Here is a 16,876-nt window from a genome sequence, read left to right on the forward strand (position 1 = left end):
GCATGCGCAAACCCCTGGCCCGATTCCTCTGCATGCACAAACCCCTGGCCCGATTCCTCTGCATGCACACACCCCTGGCCCAGATACTCTAACCCGATTGCAGAGTGACTCTGAGATCAATGAGCCAGCCCCAATTAGTCTAAACTCTGAGCCTGTTGCTTTTATGCCCATTCCTCATCCGGAGAATGCTGTCACCTTGAATACCAGGTCACCTTCTCAATATGTTGCTTTTCCTAATTTAGAGGGGAACCCTACTACCCACCTCTATGCAGCTCAGGACTTACATTGTGGGATTGGAGTTTAATTAATGCACATTACATATTCTTCACCTCAATGGCATGTGGATGGCGGTCAAACTGCTATTTTTCCTGGCATTCTTGCCTTTAATATTCCAGATAAGCTGCTGTGTTTATTTCCTTGGAACAAACTACTGGGATTACCCCCTGCTATGTCTATACCAGCTTTGTTTCAAGGCCCCCCAGGTGCTGTTACTTAAATATCATTAGCAGCCCTATCCCTAAACACATCTGTACTGTGTTTATAACATCTTTACTTTGGGGCCCCTAGGTGCCGTTACTTAAATAGATTGATATTTTCACTTCTACAGGGAGGTTCATTATTGGGCAACTGTGAGCCTTATTATATTAGATCTATATTATTTTGAATTTGGCAATTACTCATTACAAGGTTTTCCAGTTATTACCTGCAGTAATAGATTTTGCTCACATTACCTTTGTAGTATTTTTCAATGTTACCAATATATTCTTGGCTTTGATACACGTCTGTTTGTCTTCTTCCCTTAATTATTTTCACTTATAGCCTATCGTGTCTATATGGCCTATTGGAATACATAACTTTTATGTTGAGATATTTTCATTATACACATTTAAACACTTCTTTTTCAGTATAAGTTTACCATTTATTTTGTTTTTCTCCCTCTGCTTTGAGACTCCCTCATTGTTTTATTTTACCCTCTATCTCATTAGTAACTACTTAAGTTAGATACAGTAAATTTTGTACTTTATTTTTAACGTTTGTTCAAGATGTGCCTAACCCTCTCTGGTCCTTAAACGAGAGAGTCATGTTTACTTGGATTAGGAAAAAAAGAAAAGTGGTTGAGACATAGTATTTACTAAAATGCAACAAAATGCCTATGTGTCTGATATATGTCTGATAATAGTCTCTTCTGTATATTTCGCAATTGTTATTTGTTTTACATATCACTTCCATATGTATTACATTTTTTTTTTCAATATGGTTACTGGACAGATTTTCTTATCTCGCTATCATTTTCCGTATTTCTGTCTTTCTGTCTAAATTTTGACATGTACATGTTTTTATATTTGTAACACTATGTCATGCTTCAATAAAAAAAATTATAAAAAAAAAACAAAACTCAAACTGTGCAGATTTTGAGTGGGTAATGCATAAACAAAATTACTGATGTTGTAGTGACGCCTAAAAGTACTCTGCGTAGGGGTGAGAAATCCACAAGCAACAAAGGTGTTAATAATTAATGCTACCTTTCTAGGTCTTTTTTCTGTCAAGTAGCTCTGAATTCGTTTTTAATTGGAAAAACAAGGGGCTCTATTCATGTAAAACATGTACTGGCTATCGAAAAATATCACATACATCTATCCTCCATGTGCTACAAGTCGCACCACAACGTGGGAGCTCCATGTGCTTCGGTAGCAGAGTCTTTCGTGCCACTTTTTACCTTCAAATGTGTCTTATTCACACAGTGATGTGTATAGCTAACACAAGCTGCTGATTAAAATGATATGCAGCATGCCTATGTTCTGTGAGCATCTGCAGGTGTATCTGTATGTGAAATGCTACGTAATAGTGTCAGCAGCTGTAACACTGTACCGTAGTGTTTCGCATGCAGATAGGCATGCTGCATATCTTTTCAATCAGCAGAAGCTGCTTGTGCTAGCTATTAGCATCGCTGTGTGAATAAAACAATTTGAAGATAAAAAGTCGCACGAAGGACGCTCAGCGCTACAGAGTCACGCCACGGCATGGCGCAAAACTCCATAGGGGACACTGGAGTTACACTGGGGTATAGATAGGTGATCCGTGGAGCCTGGCACTTTGAATTTCTCTAAGAAAGAAGCTGGTTCCTCCGCCCTCTATACCCCACTGGACTCAGTTTAACATGAGCTAAAACCGAATGGAGATGAGAGAGACGGAGAGGTAAAAAAAAGTAGAGAAAGACAAAAACACCAGGAGGAACCAGCATAGCAACGGTTGAAAAAACCGAACACAAACACACTACAACAAAAACATGCAAGGCAAAAGTACACCATGGCAGGGCAAAACAGCACTGGGAGGGAGTCTAGCATCCTCTACGGATTCTGAGAAACAGAATTAACAATAAGTACCAAAATCCTGTTTTCTCCTTCATTGGAGTTACACTGGGGACATCCCAAAGCTGCTCCCCAGGTGGGAGAGCGCCGAGGTGCCTGCAGCCTGCAAAACCCTGCGACTGAAACTATCCTCAGAGGACGCAAAAGGTGTCAAAACAGTAGAAATGAATAAAAGTGGTAACCGTGGATCAAGTGGGGGCACGGTACAGCAAAGAGCTTGCACCACATCCAGGGCAGCCAAAGAACCAATCGACCCCAGAAAAGACAAGAACAACCAGAGGCTGGTTTATGTGAAAAGCAGAAACCACCTTTGACAAGAAAGACTGCTTTGTACGAAGCTCCGCCCGGTTGTCATGAAAAATAAACTATGGGGTGGGGCAGGATAACGCTCCCAGCTCAGACACATGTCACGTAGAGCCAGGGCCAACAAAAACACAGTCTTCCAAGAGAGATATTTGAGATCCACCTCTTCCAAGGGCTCAAACACTGACGACTGAAGAAAATTCAACACCAAGTTGAGGTCCCATGGCGGAGCAGAAGGCACAAAGGGAGTTTAAAAAGACGAAGAATGCCCTGCAAGAAAGTCTGAGTATCTGGAAGCAATGAAGAAACAAGAAAAATGTCCGCACAGACCACTCTATAGAAGATTATCCTTCCCTTATTCCATATGAATAATCATAAATTCAATACGTAACTATTTTGGATGGAGGTGCTCCCAGGAATATAATATAACCATAAAATGAACAAAAGAAGCAAAGTATTCCTATATCGGGGCACTCACGGATTAATCGTGATGTACTCAAGTGACCAAACAATTAATAAAACATAACTTTTATTACGTCCTTAAATAATAAAAAAACAAAAGCGAAATATATTACTAAATATATAAAATAAGTGTTCTCTAGTAATAATTATTGTGTGGTAATCTTATAAATGTGCTATGTAACCACTATGGGCATATTCATTCCACACAATATAGTTTAATGTAGAATATCTCACCAGTAAACGTCTCGTACCATGATTGAAACCTATGTGAAATGGATATTGGTGATTTACTGAAGAGACTGGTGCCAGACAGCACTCAATCAATTCATTATAATCCAATTACCTCAATATATGATTGTTCTATTATTAGAGCTCTACACTCTCACAATCTTCTGGTATAGCCACAGTCTCCTAATATACCACAGTGCTGTATTGTGGCACCTAAAGGGTGTTAGAGTAATTTAAGCTGTGATACACAAGAGTAAATTGATTTAATAGCTTAACTCACAACACAGTAATATTGTCCGTTTAGATTCTCTCATGAATATTCACTGTTCTTATTACTGAGCTCTGCACCTCCCTAGTCTATTAGAACATAAACAGTGTCCTGATCAGCTGCTCTATCTGGCAGTTCTTTACTTGCAACATAGTAGCATATTACGTTCTGTCTACTTAATGAATATTCACTGCTCTCATTAGGGAGCTTTTACACCTCCGTGATCTGTTTGTATTTAAGCTGTCTCCTAACCCACCGCTCTATCTAGCGGCTAATGATTATCTAATAAATATTCACTGCTCTCATTACTGAGCTCTGCACCTCCGTAATGTATTAGAACATGAACAGTGTTTTGCTGCTTAATCTAGTAGTTCTTTACTGGCAACATAGTAACATATTACGTTCTGGTTATTGTGTCAATATTCACTGCTCTCATTAGGGAGCTCTAGATTTCCGTGATGTGTTAGTACTTAATGAATAATCACTGCTCTCATTAGGGAGCTTTTACACCTCCGTGATTTGTTAGTACTCGAGCCGTCTCCTAGCCCACCGCTCTGTCTAGCGGCTAATAATTATCTCATGAATATTCACTGCTCTCATTACTGAGCTCTATACCTCCGTAGTCTATTAGAACAGGAACAGTGTCCTGATCTGCTACTAAATCTAGCAGTTCTTTACTGGCAATATAGTAAAATATTACGTTCTGGCCACCATATGAATATTCACTGCTCTCATTAGGGAGCTTAAGACTTCCGTGATATGTTAGTACACGAACAGTCTCCTTACCCACCGCTCTGTCTGGCGGCTTGTGATAACTCTTTAATTTAATCGTATTACTCGGTATTCAACATAAACAACATATTACAATGAGAAACACATAATTAAAAAACCCAGGTCACGCTATGCATCGCGTGCCCGTATGATCTGACGCGCGTTTCGCATGATCTGCTAAGGAGACTGTTCGTGTACTAACATATCACGGAAGTCTTAAGCTCCCTAATGAGAGCAGTGAATATTCATATGGTGGCCAGAACGTAATATTTTACTATATTGCCAGTAAAGAACTGCTAGATTTAGTAGCAGATCAGGACACTGTTCCTGTTCTAATAGACTACGGAGGTATAGAGCTCAGTAATGAGAGCAGTGAATATTCATGAGATAATTATTAGCCGCTAGACAGAGCGGTGGGCTAGGAGACGGCTCGAGTACTAACAAATCACGGAGGTGTAAAAGCTCCCTAATGAGAGCAGTGATTATTCATTAAGTACTAACACATCACGGAAATCTAGAGCTCCCTAATGAGAGCAGTGAATATTGACACAATAACCAGAACGTAATATGTTACTATGTTGCCAGTAAAGAACTACTAGATTAAGCAGCAAAACACTGTTCATGTTCTAATACATTACGGAGGTGCAGAGCTCAGTAATGAGAGCAGTGAATATTTATTAGATAATCATTAGCCGCTAGATAGAGCGGTGGGTTAGGAGACAGCTTAAATACAAACAGATCACGGAGGTGTAAAAGCTCCCTAATGAGAGCAGTGAATATTCATTAAGTAGACAGAACGTAATATGCTACTATGTTGCAAGTAAAGAACTGCCAGATAGAGCAGCTGATCAGGACACTGTTTATGTTCTAATAGACTAGGGAGGTGCAGAGCTCAGTAATAAGAACAGTGAATATTCATGAGAGAATCTAAACGGACAATATTACTGTGTTGTGAGTTAAGCTATTAAATCAATTTACTCTTGTGTATCACAGCTTAAATTACTCTAACACCCTTTAGGTGCCACAATACAGCACTGTGGTATATTAGGAGACTGTGGCTATACCAGAAGATTGTGAGAGTGTAGAGCTCTAATAATAGAACAATCATATATTGAGGTAATTGGATTATAATGAAGTGATTGAGTGCTGTCTGGCACCAGTCTCTTCAGTAAATCACCAATATCCATTTCACATAGGTTTCAATCATGGTACGAGACGTTTACTGGTGAGATATTCTACATTAAACTATATTGTGTGGAATGAATATGCCCATAGTGGTTACATAGCACATTTATAAGATTACCACACAATAATTATTACTAGAGAACACTTATTTTATATATTTAGTAATATATTTCGCTTTTGTTTTTTTATTATTTAAGGACGTAATAAAAGTTATGTTTTATTAATTGTTTGGTCACTTGAGTACATCACGATTAATCCGTGAGTGCCCCGATATAGGAATACTTTGCTTCTTTTGTTCATTATCTGGAAGCAATGCCAAGCATCGCTGGGAAAAAAAAAAAAGATGAGGCAGAAACCTATACCTTTAGCGATCTTAACCTCAACCTTGCCTCCAAACCAGCCTGTAAGAGCAGGAGGTAGGACAGCCGAAGAAAGAAAAAGGAAACCATTTCCAGTCACACTAAGAGGGGCATTCAATATGAAACGTTAACTTCACTGTCGAAGTTAACGTTTCATATCAGAGTTTTTACCTGCGTTAAAGTATCGGGCGCGCTCCCGCTTATCCCCGTATTCAATATAAAATTAACGAAAACGGGAAACTCCGAAGTTGGATTTGCGTAAAGTTACGAATTTTTCCTTAAAAAAAAAATTGTAAGACCCCCCTAAAGTTGTAAAAACATGGGGGATCACTATGGGTACCCTCGTTTTAGCCTTTAATTGAAAGTCGGGGATTTAAATAGCCGCAGCAGGTGTTTTTTTCCCCGACATTGAAGAAGTGTTGCAGAAGAGCACTTAGGTTATTTTTTTCGTTTTTTTAAGTGGTCCCATCAAATTTGGGGTACATGAAAATGGGTACTAGCATATTTTTAAGTCCCTAAAGTAATTTTTTAATAATTCTGCATTTGTGCACCTGCCGCTATAATTCTATTCTTCAAAACACCTGCCGCATACTTGCAGAATAGCCCTGAACCTATTGCACTATAGTTTAACAATTTTTTCAATTTTTTTTTTTTTTACCCCAATTTTTAAATTAATTTTTTGGGGTGTCCCTATTTTTTTTTTTTAACTTTTTTTTGACACAGTTCTTTTTTAAATGTCATTCCCAGGGGTGCAGGCTATTTTTTTTAAGCCTGCACCCCTAAACCCCAATTCTGCACTTTTTTCAACACCTATTCAATGGTGAAAAGTTATCCCCGTTTTTTATCAAAGACTTTTCAAAACTGCGATAAGTCTTTGAAATTGAATAGGGTGTAAAACTAAAAAATGCGATAATGACGTCATAATTGCGAAATTAACGCAAAAACGATGTTATCGCTCCCATATTGAATACCCCAGTAAGACACATAAGATGGTAATGAGCCACCGTAACTGGCTTGCAGGCCCGCATCATGAAACAGCTGCTCAAGGTGCAGGGAAACGCGTTGAGGATACGGAGGGTGGTCTGCTCCTGACCTTTTATTGCACACGCTCATTTGGAGAATACTAGATTGCCATCAGTGAGCACGGATCACCGAGGCTCCAGCAGTACATCTCCCACAGTGGACTGACTATATGTACACTGATACCTGACCTATGTGAAGTTTTGGCTGCAGCGTATACAACCAATACTGTGAGCATGGACATCAGCAGGGAGTCTGGAGGCCCCGGCTGATATTATATCTCACTTACGATTACATGCTGCTATAGACTAGCTATTGACCTTACTACTATTGTGTACTCAGTGATTCATATGAACGTTTGTGGATACAAGTGTTGGCAGTAAACCTCTTCATGGACTATATGGAGTAACCATGCATGGGCTATAGTGAATTACATATGGGACAGTGATCCAGTGTGGAATTAAGAGCTATATAATCTAAAACATTGGTCACGAGCTGTCTTATTTTTAAAACTGTCTTTCTTATTTATGCATAATATGTTTTATTATCATTATATATTTTTTATTTGTTGGTAATATATGTGTTTTGTCAACTTTTTATGATCCCCACTCCTGGGAGTTTATATATGTGAAAGTTGATTTTGATATTGTTATGATTTTTATGGTAATAAATTATAATTAGTACCCTTGTATTGTTGACTATAAGCGCTGCGCATTTTGTACTCATGTACATATGTGCTTTCTATTTTGGGCATTTACATTGTACAGATACATACCTTTGGCTTTGCGAGCAGCATAGGAGGTGTTAAACTCCAGGTGCCAGTAAAAATAAAGGGTTGTGGTTTTATATCATGGTGGGAATAAACTCTTCCGGGATACCTCTTTGCCTTATGATCCCGGCTTCAACAGTCACGCTGTTAAATGCAGACGCTGCAAACCGAGGTTAAGGAATGGACCCTGCCAAAGAAGATCCAACCTGAGTGGAAGAGGCCAAGGGTCATCTGCGAGGAGGCGCAGAATGTTGGAGTAACAAGCGCTACATGGCCAATTCGGGGCTACCAGGATGACTTTGAAGGACTCTACCTTGATGCATTTGAGCACCCAAGGAAGAGGAGAAAATGGTGAAAAACTGTAAAAACCAGATTGTACCGCCACGGAGCAGAAAGCACGTCCGCCTCCACTGCTGGATCCCTCGTCCTGGAACAGTACAGTGGTAGCTGACGATTCCGACAATAGGCTATGAGGTCGAGCTGAAGCCTGCCCCAGTGCTGAACCAGCTGCAGAAATACCTCCGGATGAAGGCCCCACTTTTCGGGATGAAGATCCTGGTGACTAATATAGTCTGCCTCCCAGTTCTAGATGACGGGAATGAACACGATGGAGATGGCGAGTCGTTCCGCCCACAGCAGAATGCGACTGGACTCCCGCATGGTTAAACGACTGCGAGTCCCACCTTGATGATCTATATACGCTACAGCTGTGGCGTTGTCCGACTGCACCCAAACTAGATGTTCCTGTAGGAGAGAGGACAAAGCTAGAAGGGCATTGTATACTGCTCTAAGCTCCAGAACATTGATAGGAAGGAGCACCTCCTGGCGAGACCAGCAGCCCTGAAACTGGCAGTCCAACACCACAGCACACCAACCACGCAGGCATCCATGGTCAGAAGTCTAATTCCAGATGCCAAACCAGCAACCCGCTATGAGATGATCCATCTGGAGCCACCAGAGCAGCGAAACACGGGTTCGAGTGGACAGCAAAACCAATCTGTGCATTTGGAGGTGAGATCTCGACCACTGGGATAGAAGATCCAGCTGGAAAACCCTCTAGTGGAATCTGCCGAACTGAATAGCCTCAAAAGGAGTCCACCATCCTGCCCAGCAGGCGACTGCAGAGATGAACGGACACCATCATCGGTTTTAGAACCATCCTGACCAAAGCCTGAATCTTGTCCATCAGAAGAAACACCCTCTGCACTGAGGTATCCAGGATCATGCCCTGAGACAGAATCAGATTGAATTTTTGAAAGTTGACAATGCAGCCATGTTGGACGAGAACTTGGCGAGTCAAGAAGACATGGTCTTGAAGTGTCTCCACTGATGGGGGCCTTGATCAGAAGATTGTCCAGGTATGGGACAATGGTCACTCCCAGGGATCGAAGATGAGCCACCATCACTGCTATGATTTTTGTGAATACCCTGGGCGCTGATGTGCAGCCAAAGGGCAAGGCCCGAAACTGGTAATGTGAGTCCAGTATCGCAAACCGAAGAAATGCTTGATGTGTCTACCAGGTCAGATTATGTAAGTAGGCATCCTTGATTTCTAAGGACACCAAGAATTCCCCATCCTCCAGACCTGCAATCACAGAGTGCAGGGATTCAATCGTGAACCGGTGAAATGCTACGTAAGCATTCAAGGATTTTAGATTCAAAATAGGTCGAATTGAACAGTCCGGATTGGGAACTACAAACAGATTGAAATAAAATTCCTGTGATCGCTGGAATACTGGCACCAGGGGCAATACATCTGCTGCCAGAAGTTTGTATATTGCCTGCTGCAAGCTCTGTTATTTTTGCACTGAAACAGGCAGACTCGTGGTGAAGAAGCGAACTGGAGGAGGATAAAAACTATTTTGTAACCTAGGGATACTAGATTTTGGGCCCAGGCGTCCGAACTGGTCTGAAACCAAACCATCTCTGAACCTCAGCGAGCATCCCCCCCAGGTGGGAGGGAAGACAGTCACGCTGCAGGTTTATCTGCAGGCTTGGGGTCTGGATGACGGGCCGGGTTGACGTCCTCTAATTACCTTCTCCTGTGGCTGACGATAATCTCCTGGATTTGGTGCGAAACTAGGAGGGGGAATGAAAGGAGGGAAATTAAGGTCCGGAGTAGGACCTTTTAGGCGCCGCTGATGAAGGTAAAAAGGAATTTTTTTGCCCTGTAGTCCAATCCACTTGTCCAACTCAGGGCCAAACCATAGTCCCCCGTGAACGGCATAGACTCAATATCTCTCTTTGGCTTAGAACTTGGCAGGCTGATGCGAAGTCTAACGGCCTGGCAAGCAGCCACCGCCGAAGCTGAAATCCTGGCCAACATCCATGGAGGCATCCCCCAGATATATGGCCGACTCCCTAATATGCTCAGCTAGGGAAAGGAAGTCAGAACGCGGAACATTCGATTTAAGGCCTTCCACCAGCTGCTCCACCCATTTCTCCACAGCTGTATTCACCCATGTGCCAATTTAGGCTGGTCTGAGGGACATACCTGCTGCTATGTAGATCGATTTTAAGGTGTTTTCCAACTTACTCTCTGAACTATCCCGAAAGGGCATTGCCCCTGGCACAGGGAACGCTGTCTTCTTGGACAATCGAGATACAGATGGGTCCACCTGAGGAGGGGTTTCCCACTTATCCCTATCTGATGAAGAAAAGGGGTAAAAGAAAACGCCTGGACGTCTGAAACTTTGTCTGGCTGTTTCCACGCTGCCATCAGTTGCGTTTCTAACTGAGGAGTTGAAGGAAAAGTAACCGCCAGTCTCCTAAATAGAAAGGCGTCTGGAGGCTCTGCCACTTCGGAATCAGCAATTTTGAGAAACTAGTGGACAGCTAAAGTAGGGGACTCAACCCCCTGCGTACCAGAGTTTCAACCTCCGAGTCTTCCTCAATCTCGCCCACTTCCCCCTGGGAAGAACAATCTACGCCTGAATCCTCCGATTGAAGGGCAATCGGAAGATTTCTCTTCTGGGGGGCTTTGATACAGTGCCCCCACTCCTGGAGGAGGATTCCATCATCCTGTCTCCTAATCTTTCTAGAGCAGAAGAAACCTGGACCAAGGTTTCAACTGAACATGCTAATTTCTGAGCTAACCCGGGCTCACATAATTGTGACAAAAGTAGGGACCCCTCTAGCGAATTCCCTCTCGCTTCGGGCAGCTGACAGTTCCTGGGTCAGTTCCGACATAGCACCTGCTAGCGTAGACACCATGATGGTGAATCAGCAGGTGGGGGAGTTGAACCTACAGATTTACAAGTGTCACATAAAGCTCCTCCATCAGAGAGTGGATGAGAAAACTACTTCTTACATTTAGAGCAGGAAAAAAGGTTGTGGGATGTATTCCCCTTATCAGAAGTGGTCCCTTTACCTGCCATGCTGTTGCACCGAACCAAACAGACTCGCATATATACTCACAGCAACCAAATCAGCACACCAGAAATACATATATGTGAAGACACCACAGGCTCCCACTCCACTGAAAAGGTATCAGAGAAGGGAAATAAAACCTGTGAGAATTGAGGAAGGCTATAGAGAGGGAGGAGCGGTTCAAAATGTGGAGCCCACCACCCTGTACACTGCCTGACCAGGGCCGGGCCGAGCCGAGCCATATACAGATGTGCCCACATATATCTATCCTCTGTGCGCTACAAGTCGCAACACACAACGCGGGAGCTCCATGTGACTTGGTAGCACAGAGCGTCTTTTGTGCCACTTTTTACCTTCAAATGCATCCGAATCACACAACGATGCAAATAGAAAGCACAGACAGCTTCTGCTGATTAAAATGATATGCAGCATGCCTAAGCTCTGTGTACATCTGCGGGTGTATCTGCATGCTAAACAATACGTTACAGTGTTACAGCCGCTGATTCTGTAACGGAGTGTTTCACATGCAGTTACACCCACACAGAACATATGCTGCATATCATTTAAATCACCTGAAGCTGCTTATGCCATCTATTCGCATCGCTGTGCGATTCAGACGCATTTGAAGGTAAAAAGTCACACAAAAGACATCTGGCGTTACTGAGCCACGCCACAGCATGGCGCGACTAGAAAGGTTGTTAAATGCGCAAGGAGACTAGATGTATGTGGATCCATCTATTTTTGGTAAGCGAAGATAAATTTTGGTGCCCCCTGGTAGGAATTTTCACCTGACAAAGGAAAGGGGTGTGGTCTCATGGGAAAAGCTGAGCTCCGGCTGCCACTGCGGGAAAAGAGCCAGGCTCTCGCTGATAAAAAAATCTCAGCGGGCGCCCGGCAAATGGAGCCTCCCCGCAGTGACCGGGGAGGGGGGGGGGGGGGGGAAGGAATGCGGCCAGCCAGGGGAAGCAGGAAGGAGTATGGCCACACTGGGGACTGAATTGTGGCCTGGTGGCTAATCACAGCGCCCTCTGCTGGCTGGCACTCTACGCACCTGCGTAGTTGGCGTAACAGTCGGCCAGGCCCTGTGCCTGACACTCCTTTCCCAGTGCAACGCAGTCCCTGGGAAAGATCTGCCTCAGAGATTAAGCTGGCTGCTGTGTCCTTGCTGTCGCTGTAACCAATGGGATGTTAGCAGAAACACATCCCCGCATGTCGCCAACTGGCCACATGATTGGATGAGCAGTCGTTCAGCCCCGGCCCCAGCCCGACACCTGCCTGTAGTAATAATGGGGTCTATTCATGTACAACATGAAGTGGCTTACTAAAAGATATCATTTTATATCGCCTCACATCAATGCGATAGCTACATTTAGTAGCCATTCATGTACACTTACCTGTCCGGCGTCTTCGAGCGCTGTCCTGCCCCTCTGCGATCCCTATACGCAGTGAGAACACAGACATATCGGGAGCCCAATATGCCTGTATTCTTACTGTGCATGCTCCAGTGTCCGAGAGCAGCAGGTCACGTTAGACTGGGGTGCCGCTGGAGAGGTAATACACTTCTGCTCCATGAATAGCACGAGGCAGAGAAGAGCCCTGATTTCACAAGTGCTACACTGGCCCCCTGCAATGCCACAACCGTCTGTGCAGGGCCGGGTGCCGCTATAAGGGTCAGGGACAGCCGTGTCTTACTACCTCTCTCACCATCCCCCCTTGCTAATCATGGGGTATGTGCATACCTATCGCTGCCTGCCGGCTGGTGCGCTACAGGCCGATGGTTGGAAAACCTCAGGCAGGGACCCGGAAACTTGTATTGGTGGACCGTGGCAAGCCCCTTCAGCGGCTCCCATGATGCAAGCTGACTGCAGCAGCATACAGTCAGCTTGTTGTAGCCTTGATAGAAGTTCAATTAAATTGAAATAAAATAAAATTAAGTAATATCACAAACAGGCTACAAATAGTATCAGAAGCACCCGCTCCATTTGGGCACTTATTCTAAACCGAATCCGGTTGGGTATAGAGGGGGAGGAGCCAGCTTCTTTCTTCTCTCACCCGTCTATACCCCAGTGTAACTCCAGTGTCCCCTAATGGATGAAGGAGAAAAAGGGCTTTTCACTGCTACATGAATAGACCAAGGTTTTTACAGACACCTGCTATTACATGCTGTACATGTGTAAAGGCTGGAGGTCCGAGAGATAGTCACAGCCTCTCTGTTCATTTATATATGATAAATAGTAAGAACTTTTATCTAAATCGACATTAAAACCTCTCTTTAAGAAGCAAATACACGACAAGGTTGAAACACCAGATCTATGGTGAATATGAGAGGGGCGGGGGGGCGACGGACACAAAGAGCAAGTAATGTTACACAGACTAATGATAAGAAAATATATATATATATAGTGTAGAAAGTGGAAAGTGGTAGCAGCGGCACTCCTTAGTAATAAATCAATAGACAGATGAAGTTCTAAACTTCTTTACTTCAACGTTACAATCTTTTGGATTTTCGTCATCTTCCTGACGAAAATCCAAAAGATTGTAACGTTGAAGTAAAGAAGTTTAGAACTTCATCTGTTTATTGATTTATTACTAAGGAGTGCCGCTGCTACCACTTTCTACACTACAGTTTTTTGTTACTTGCGGAGGGCACCCGAAATCACTGACTGAGGAGGAGTGCCAAGCTTTATGCCATTTATATAATATAATTTTTTTTTATTTTCTAATAATGTAATCCTTAAGTATACAAAAGGAAAGGTTTGACTCTTATTCACCTACCTTGATATTGGCTGAATAGGTACTTTTAATAGCAGGTGTAGCAAAACAAGGGAAAAAACAGCGGTTTAAAACAGCTTGGCCCTGGGTATACATGTAAGGTTTCTTCTTTCCCGCAGTCTGTTCAGGTTCCAACCAACAAACCTGTGTAGAAATGTAAAGTCAGCAACCAACAATTACCACTTTTTAATCAGGTTATTGACAAGAAGAAAAAAAAAAAAAAGATTTGGGATTCTAGTTCTTGTGTTACAATTTATACACAGAATACATTTGGGGCAGGATGCATGATGCATCACATTATGCATGCGATGCATCCCGCCACTCATCACATGCATGCCAGCATAAATAATGTATGCATGAATAAAGTCGCAAAGAACAGCTCTCCCGATAAGAGCTGTCCTTTTCAAGAGAGAGACTTCTGGGTTTATGACCCAGTAGTCCATCTGGCGTCCTTCTGCACATGCGCAGAAGGATGCGCCTTCCGTAGGGGGACGCTGTGATGGATCAGATTAGACCCCTTCGATGGGGGAGTTGAGAATAGAAGCCCATAAGTTTCTATTAGGCAAAGCCATATAAAATTCAGATTAGTCAGATGAAGCACCAGCTATCATTAGCCCGTTGTCCAAATGACTGTTGCCATTTATGGTCTATACATATCGACAACAATGGTTTGAAATTCCGCTTTACTACAATTTTAATTATCGGGCCAGCAGTGTGGATTGTTTCATAAAAACGTGCATCTTATTAGACTACAGCTGCCTCAATATAAATCCCCTCGCTTATTACTAATTTACAACTGGACTGATACACTTGGATACAATTATTTATTATGTCCTTCTAATAAACATCTATATATCAACAGCAGGAGGACTATTTTTAGGAGTGGCATTATTATGATGCCGTTATCTGAGCAGGGCACTTCATATACCAAATTAAAGGTCTTGGTCCGTAGATTTGCAGAAAAATATTGCCATTATATTTTTAATGACGTCAGTACTTTGTAGGTCCACCATGTGCAGCGAGTCCTGCAGACACCGTTCAGTTTGAAAACAGTAGGCAGTATGTTTTACCATCCTGCCTTAAGTACAGTGACTAACTATGACACTGAAGATCGAGTCGGCCGAGAACGCACCAGTCGCTCCAATTCGTCACAGAGGTTTTCAACAGGGTTAAGATCTAGACTCTGAGCTGGCCAGTCCATCCGGGTTATTGAATTTTCTGGATACCACTCCAGCATCACACTTGGAAACATGACAGGTGGCATTGTCGTCCTGATAAAAACATTTCTTGTTTCCATAAAACTGCCACAATGTAAGGAGCACAGTTATTGAGAACACTTCTATACTTCTCGTTTTATACCTTCACGAACACGTCTGTTGCAGGAGCACACCATTTGGTAATTGTGCAGACACCCTTTCCTCCACTGTACTTTTACTTGCTTCTCTGAAAATCTCCTGTACTTTCTCTCACATTCATACATCTAGTTTTCCTCCCCCTATTCAACTCATCCACACCATTACCATGTGTTCTTCCGCTTCCCCCTCCACTCAGTGTCTACCTAATCCCCTGCTCTGCCCTTCTTCCACCATTATCATTTCCCCCTTGTCTCCTCCACCTCCTCCTTCCTTTATCTCCCCTCCTGTCTGCCTTCCTCTCTCATTACTCCACTTTCATTCTCTTCTACCCTGCTTGAGTCCTACTACCCCACTGCTAATCCCTCCTCCAAACCTCCTCTCCATGTCACCACACCTCCATCCACATCGCATTAAACTCCCTCCCTGCCCACCACCTACAGGTTTCCTTCCCAGCACAATTTCTCCACCACATTCTTCTTGGTCGCCCAAATTAATCTCACCTTCTCATTACAGCAACCCTGATAATCTCATTCACATCTCTCCCACAAACACGGTCCCTCTATCCTGTGCCCTCTGGAATGTCAGATCAGTCTGTAATAAACTCGTTCCCACCCATGACCTTTTCATCTCCAAAAACTTGCATCTCCTAGCCATTACTGAAACCTGGATTTCACCCTCTGACACCACTTCCCCTGCAGCTCTCTCCTCTGGGGGGGCCTCACCTTCTCTCACATCCCTCAGCCCGGGGATCGCCATGGTGGTGGTGTAGAGGTCCTTTTATCCCCAGGTTACTCCTACTAACTTCTACCCTCTGAACCATCCCTTACTTTCTCTAGATTTGAGGTTTATGCCATACGCCTCTTCCAACCAGTATACCTGAGTAGCTGTCATTTACCGCCCCCTTGGCCCTCCTTCCAAATTCCTTGACAACATTGCTTCCTGGCTCCCTAATTTTCTCTCCACTATCCTAGGTGACTTCAATATTCCAATTGATATCCCCACAGAATCCTCTACCGTCACATCTTCATTTGGTCTCTCCCAATGGACCTCCTCACCCTCCCACGTGAGTGGGCATTTGCTTGATCTGGTCTTCATCACCGTTGTGATATTTCTGATTACTCAAATTCCCCCTCTCTGACCATCACCTTCTCTCTTTTAACCTATCCCTCTCTCCACTACTTCCTAAGGCCACCATCACTAAACGTAACATTGAGGCTATTGACACCGTTTCTTTTTCTTCCCTGCTTGACTCACTTCTTTCCCCTATCCTCTCTCTCCTGCCCTGAACACTTCCCTATACAATACCTTCCTTACTTCTGCTCTGGACTCTGTGGCTCTGGCGATTACTACTCAACCTCGCAGAACCACACCTCAACCCTGGAATTCAAAATGTACCAGATACCTGCAAAAGTGTTCACGAATTGCCGAGAGACAGTGGAGAAGATCACGCTCTAAGGCAGATTTTCTCCATTTCAAATTTATGCCCTCATCCTACAGTGCTGCCCTTTCCCTCTCTGAATAGTCATATTTCATAAACCTCATCTAATCTCAGTCCTCAAATCCCTAGCGCCTCTTCTCCACCTTCAACTCCCTCTTCCGCCCGCACCCTCCTAGCTCACTACCCTTGACTTTGCTACCTACTTTAC

General features: G+C 43.4%; 1 pseudogene; it reads right to left on the minus strand.

Annotated features, from left to right (window-relative positions):
* LOC148436341 (aminopeptidase B-like) overlaps positions 1–15,139 on the minus strand; it is a 28,298-nt pseudogene extending 13,159 nt beyond the window's left edge.
* Positions 15,140–16,876: the final 1,737 nt, after the last annotated feature.

Source organism: Taudactylus pleione, unplaced genomic scaffold, assembly GCF_031769625.1.
Source record: "Taudactylus pleione unplaced genomic scaffold, aTauple2 ptg001800l, whole genome shotgun sequence".
Lineage (NCBI taxonomy): Eukaryota > Metazoa > Chordata > Amphibia > Anura > Myobatrachidae > Taudactylus > Taudactylus pleione.